Source organism: Panthera leo, chromosome E1 (genome assembly GCF_018350215.1).
Source record: "Panthera leo isolate Ple1 chromosome E1, P.leo_Ple1_pat1.1, whole genome shotgun sequence".
Taxonomy (NCBI): domain Eukaryota; kingdom Metazoa; phylum Chordata; class Mammalia; order Carnivora; family Felidae; genus Panthera; species Panthera leo.
In genome coordinates, this window is record NC_056692.1 from 4,453,728 (window position 1) to 4,460,222 (window position 6,495).

The window sequence follows — 6,495 nt, forward strand, 5'->3', positions numbered from 1 at the left end:
AGCAGGCCATTCAGGAGTCCAGGTCTGAACGTCAATTGCTTGTGGAAATTCATTTTTCCATTACAGGAGAACTCTAGGCAGGCACATGGCTGCTTACCTAAGGACTACATTTCCCAGCATCCCTGGCAGTTAGCTGTGATCATGTGACTAGTTATCACCAATCGAATGAGTGGAAATGGCAGGGGCCACTTCTGAGTCTGGACTTCCGAGCATCCCTGTGTGCCTTCTTCCTGCAGGTGGAATCAGCCTGGGGAGGGGACCCAGCTTCAATCATGCAGGGGACCGAGAGGGCCTGGAGGTGGGCAGAGCAATGACTGGAAGGAACCTGGGTCTCTGAATGACCACTAGGAACAGAGCTTCCCGCTCACCTGGACAAGCTTATCTCCGAACCACTACTGCAGCAAAAAGAAAGTTATATTCTTTTTTTCCAAATTAAAATATTAAAAAATTTTTTTGACATTTATTCACCTTTGAGAGACAGAGCACAAGTGGGGGAGAGGCAGGCAGAGAGAGAGAGAGAGAGAGAGACCAAAGCCAAAGTAGGCTCCAAGCTCTGAGCTGTCAGCACAGAGCCTGAAGTGGGGCTTGAACTCAGGAACCATGAGATCATGACCTGAGCTGAAGTTGGCTGCTTGACCAACTGACCCACCCAGGCGCCCCTAAGATGTGTATATTTTTTAAATTTTAAGTAGGCTCCATGCCCAATGTGCGGCTTGAACTCACAGCCCTGCAATCAAGAGTTGTGTGCTCTACCAACTGAGCCAGCCAGCCATCTGAGAAACTTAATGCTTTTTAAGCTACTGCATTCTGGGACCTCTTTGTTAGCCTCCTCAAACAAATGCAATGAGTAAATAGGAGGTATCTGTGTGGGAAAAGGGAGAGAAGGCAGCCTCCAAAACACCCAGTTGAGAGAGAACATAGTCCATTCAGGAAGGGAACTGGGAACGATTCAAGATGCCTGAAGCCACAGCTGAGGGTGGGGAGGGGGTCTTTGTCGGCTAGGGATGTTCTACTCAAATACCTTGGACTGCGTGTTTAAACAATAGACACTTATTTCCCTCAGGAGGCTGGGAAGTCTAAGATCAAGGTGCCTGCAGATTCAGGGTCTGGTGAGAGCTTCCCCCCATCTTGCAGACAGCCACCTTCTCACTGTCCCCGCTTTGGTGTCCCTTCATCTTCTCACAGGGACACGAATCCCATCACGGGGACTCCATTTGACTGACCCCATTTAACCGTATCGATGAGGGAGCATAAGGCAAGCTGACAGGCCGGAAACACCCCCCGACCCCCAAGTGGGATGTGTGTGCTATAAGGAAAAAGGAGAAGGGAAAAACACATGGTTAACTGATAGGGATCACAGTCCTGCGGGACATGGGTCTCCATCAGTTTACAAACATCTTAGTAAATCGCAAGAAAAAGCCAGTCTTATCAATAGCCTCATCTCCAGAAAACTGTAGACTCAGTTTCCTGGAGCCTCAACATCACCCTCCATAGTGATGTGGGAACAAAGGCAGAAGGAAATGGCAGGTAAAATTAAATGTCCTTATAACCTGCAGCCCATTGACAAATACTTGAGGCCGGCAGAGTAAAACGTTTCTCCAGGAACTCCCTGCGGTCTTAATGCTAATGCTCTACCTTAGCTTGACCATAGCCAGGCCTCCAGGATCCTGTGAGTCGTTAGCATATGAAAATCTCAACCCAAACCTCCCTTGGACTTGACCTCCCCCAACTCCCAAATGTATAACCCTTCTCTCCACAGGGTCTGGGACAGCTCTTCCTGCCCACGGGTCCTGTCTCCGTGCTTTAATAAAATCACCTTTTTGCACCAAAGATGTCTTCAAGAATTCTTTTTTGGCCGTCGGCTCCAGACCCCATGAACCCCACCATCACCTCAAAAATCCTCATCACTATCACCTTCAAAAACAATCTTCTTGGGGTGCCTGGGTGGTTCAGTTGGGTAAGCATCCAACTTTGGCTCAGGTCATGATCTCAGGGCTCTTGAGTTCAAGCCCCACGTTGGGCTCTGTGCTGACAGCTCAGAGCCTGGAGCCTGCTTCTGATTCTGTGTCTCCCTCTGTCTCTGTCCTTCCCCTGCTCGTTCTCTCTCTCTCTCTCTCTCTCTCAAGAATAAAGAAACATTAAAAAAAAAAAAATCTCATTAGGACTTAGAGCTTCAACATAGTAACATTTTGGTGGCAGAGTGGGGTCGGGACACAAACATTCATCCTTAATAGATAAGGAAAAGGAAGATGGGACCACATCTTGGACCATCTTGGGCTGTGGGGAGCCACGCGGGTTGTGACATGATCGGATTAGCTTTTCAGTTGGTCAGCTTGAGTTGCAACCTGCAAATTTTTAAATGTATGAAACATTTCAGAAGACTCGTCGATAATACAATAAGCAGTCACATACCCCACCGCCTCGCTTGAAAAATACATTACAGATGAAGTCCCAGGATCTCTTTCCTGATTCCAAATTCAGCTTAGTTTATTTTGTTTGGTCTGTTTGGGGTTTTTTTGAGGGCCCTTGGATAGGGCAAGAAGGAAAACAGGGCATGAATCCTTGAATATATGGCGTGTCCTCAGCACCATGCCAGGTACTGTAGGATTACACATATCAGACAAGCAGACGTGGCCGGGTGAAAAACAAACAAACTTGTGCATCCCCAGAATAAGCAGATTCCCTTCTGAGACCAGGTGCAGCGTGCTGGTGGGGGCATATGTTTCTGGAGCACAAGTACAGGCCAGGATGGAATATTTGCCCAGAATGTGCAGGCAGGACTCCTTCTGATGCACGTGTAGAGGAACGGTGTGGTCACAGGAACTCTGAACCACGTCTCGGGAAGGTTTGCAGTTCTGAGCGGACTCCGAAGGATGGGTGGAGGGGCGGGGATACAGGTGGTATTCTATCTTTTCACTCAGTGGATGGCTGGGACTTTGGAAGACAAAGAAGAGGACATGGGAAGCGAGCAGCTGGTGATGTCAATGGTGTTGAAGAAGATTTCATTTCCTGGGCAAGAGGCGAATACAGGACCACTGGCCATAAAGTTAGAGAAGAATGCGTTTGGCAGGAGATATCCCAATGGCATCAAAGGGCATCGAAAAAAGGTTGTTATGGGATGTGGAGCGGACACCTGTTGCTTCGGTCTGTTCGGCATCCACTTACCGTCTTCTTTCAACAGCCTCTTTATCTTGGAAGGGAAACCATCCGTCTTTTTCTCATGGTCTATGTGGCCAAAGAGGTTTGATCCCATCTTTTAGCACCAAAAAAGTCACCAGAATTTCAATGATTGATTCAGAGGTGGCCCCACGACCCTATCTGGACCAATGAGAGTTGTCACTGGCACTTTGCTCAAATGGCTGGCAGTGACGTCTTCTTTCTTTCTCTGTTAGAGAGGTAAGATGATCAATTATATGTTTGCAGCTGCTGGATGACACCTTGCTTTAAGGAGACTGAGAATTAGGTCAACATAGCAGAAAGCTGAGCCTGATGATGGAGAGAGAGAGAAACACCTTAAAACATTACAGCCCCTGGATTTAACCATGCCTGAAGCTAACCCTATTCCTTGGACTTTTCAACTATACAAGCCAATATTCTCCCTCCCAGCCCTCTGGTTTAGTGTAGTTTCAGTCGACTTACTGCCACGGATAGTTGAGGAGAAAATGGAAAACAGTCTTGGCGCAAGAGTCCAGAACAGATAACAGAGACAGTGTCACTATTCCTGAGCAAAAATAGAGACTAGAACTTCATGGTTTTACAGGTGTATCTCCCAATGCAAAGGGTATAGGGAATGGATAAGGCAAGATTTTCATGTTACTGAAAGAAGCAAAACGTAATTTCATAAACATCACTGCCACTTGGAGGGGATTCATGACTCGCAGGGCCAACGGAAGGATACGTGTTGTTTAAAAGATGCAAATCTAATGGAAAGGGCAAAGTGTGTAACAACTCCTGCAAAGAAAGTCTGTCAGGGGCACATGGCTGGCCATGTGGCTCTTGATCTCGGGGTCATGAGTTCAACCCCGCCATGTTGGGTGTAGAGTTTACTTAAACAGATAGGGGTGCCTGGGTGGCTCAGCCGGTTAAGCGCCCGACTCTTGATTTCGGCTCAGGTCGTGATCTCACGGTTCGTGAGTTCGAGCTTGGGATTCTCTCTCTCCCTCTCTCTCTGCCCCTCCCCGACTTGTGCTCTCTCTCAAAAAATTAATTAATTAAAAAACTTAAAAATAAATAAATAAAAAGAAGAAGGTCCATCCATCAGTGTGGAAGGCTTTTGGGTCAGGACTAACACAGACACAAGACCCCGCTCCACCTGCCCCACCCCCCTCCCCACCGGGCCCGAGGAAGCTTCTAGACGATGCTTTCCTAACACATGTCCCAAAGGCCATGATACAGGGTCACTTATAAATCCATGTCCCAGATATAAGGGATAGGACTTTCATGCCAGATGCTGGCCAAGTGTTTCATAAACAGGTTCACTTACTCTTCACTGCAATTTTAAGAGGGACATTACAAAATGATCCTCATTCCATAGATAAGGAGATGGAGATTGAGCAAAGCTAAAAAAATTCTCAAAATGAGGTCAGTGTTCTAGCCAGGATTTGAACTCAGCCATCTGGATCTTAACCACTACATTATGTTGCGTATTTCCTTTCATTTGTGTAAATTCCTCATTTTATTGTGTGCTTAGACTTCTGTGGCTTGCATATTACCCTTCTTTTCTTTTTCTTTTCTTTTTCTTAGTAGTTTGTTTGTTTGTTTGTTTGTTTGTTTTAGTAGGCCCCACACCCAGCATGAGGCTTGAACTCACAACCCTGAGATCAAGAGTTGCACCCTCCACCATCTGAGCCAGCCAGGCGCCCCTCTTTTTCCCCTTCTACCTGATATCATAATAGAGGCACTTTCCCATTTTGTTTAAAGCTCTTAACTTTTTTAATTAAAAAAAGTACACACATGTAAAATGAGAGAGACTAATCTAAGGGAAGCTATGAACCCATCGCAAGGCTTCAACAATTATCAACCAATCTTATTTCCTCTGTCCACGCCTCACTCCATTATCTAAAGCAAATTGCAGACAGCACATTATTTTATCTGTAAATATGGCAGTGTGCAATTTTAGTAATTTGTTTCTTTTTTATCTTCCATCTCCTCAGGAAACCACAGCCCTGTTGGTCGAGTAACGATTACATCCAATGGAAAACTTCAATATTTGGTCATAGAGTTAAGAGCTCTTGGTTTTAGTCCCTGAATCCCTCTTTGAAATGACCTAAGTAATTTCTTTTTTTTTTTTTTTAAATTTTTAACGTTTATTTTGATTTTTGAGACAGAGAGAGACAGAGCATGAACGGGGGAGGGTCAGAGAGAGGGAGACACAGAATCTGAAACAGTCTCCAGGCTCTGAGCTGCCAGCACAGAGCCCGACGCGGGGCTCGAACTCACGGACCGCGAGATCATGACCTGAGCCGAAGTCGGCCGCTTAACCGACTGAGCCACCCAGGCGCCCCATTAATTTCTTAATGTTGTCGGAATCCAGTCTGTGCTCAGATTTTCCCCATGTAGACATTACTGTGAATGCTCTCCTTAATTTGATTCTGAGGACACATCGGGAAGAATTTGGTGGGCGGTATGGAAGTGTCAGAACTCTTGAGCCGATGTGTCCCTGTCTCTGCGGAATCCGAGATTGCAAACCAACAAAGATGCTCCCCAGATGTCAGAAACCAGATTTCCAAAAGTTCAGTAGAAAGAAATATGTCTGACTCCGTTTCTCACTGCTCTGTCCAATATGGTAGCACTAACCACATCTGGCTGTGTACATTTATATTAATTAAAATACAGTTTTAGGGGCAGCTGGGTGGCTTAGTCGGTTAAGCATACGACTCTTGATTTTGGCTTAGGTCATGATCTCACGTTCGTGAAATCGAGCCCCATGTTGGATTCTGTGCCAGTGTGGAGCTTGCTTGGGATTCTCTCTCTCTCACTCTGTCTCTGTCCCTATCCTTCTCTCTCTCTCTCTCTCTCTCAAATAAATAAATAAAAACTTTAAAAGAATCTTTTAAAAAATACAATTTTAAAGTCAGTCCCTTGTTTGGCATCAGCACTGAGTAGGGATGTGTGGTGAGCGGTTGCCATATTGGACAGGGCAGACACAAGGCATTCCCACACCATCACAAAAGTTTCCGTTGGACAGTTGGTCTAGAGTCGGAGAAGGAATGGTAGTCACAAGGGGCAAGAGACTCTAAACAATTTTTTTTTTTAAATCTGCATTTATAATTGCGGAAGTTCTTGGAAGAATGCAGCGTGCCCACATGGGGAACTTGACGAACTTAACATTCAAGAGGAAGTCAGATATATGCCTCAGGTCTCACTGCTCATTTAATAGCTTTAATTGAATGGTCTCCATCTAGCCCTGTGCCAACAAAAGGTTTGCTTTATTTTTAAACGTACTTCCTTTTCTCTAAAAAAAAAAAACCAAAAAACAAAAAACAAAAACCGATT

General features: G+C 45.5%; 1 non-coding gene across 1 annotated transcript; it reads right to left on the reverse strand.

The window, feature by feature from the left end:
• Positions 1-5,137: 5,137 nt before the first annotated feature.
• Positions 5,138-5,268, reverse strand: LOC122207455. The gene has a single exon (XR_006196867.1). It is a non-coding gene; the product is annotated as a small nucleolar RNA SNORA25 (small nucleolar RNA).
• Between the last annotated feature and the right edge of the window lie 1,227 nt (positions 5,269-6,495).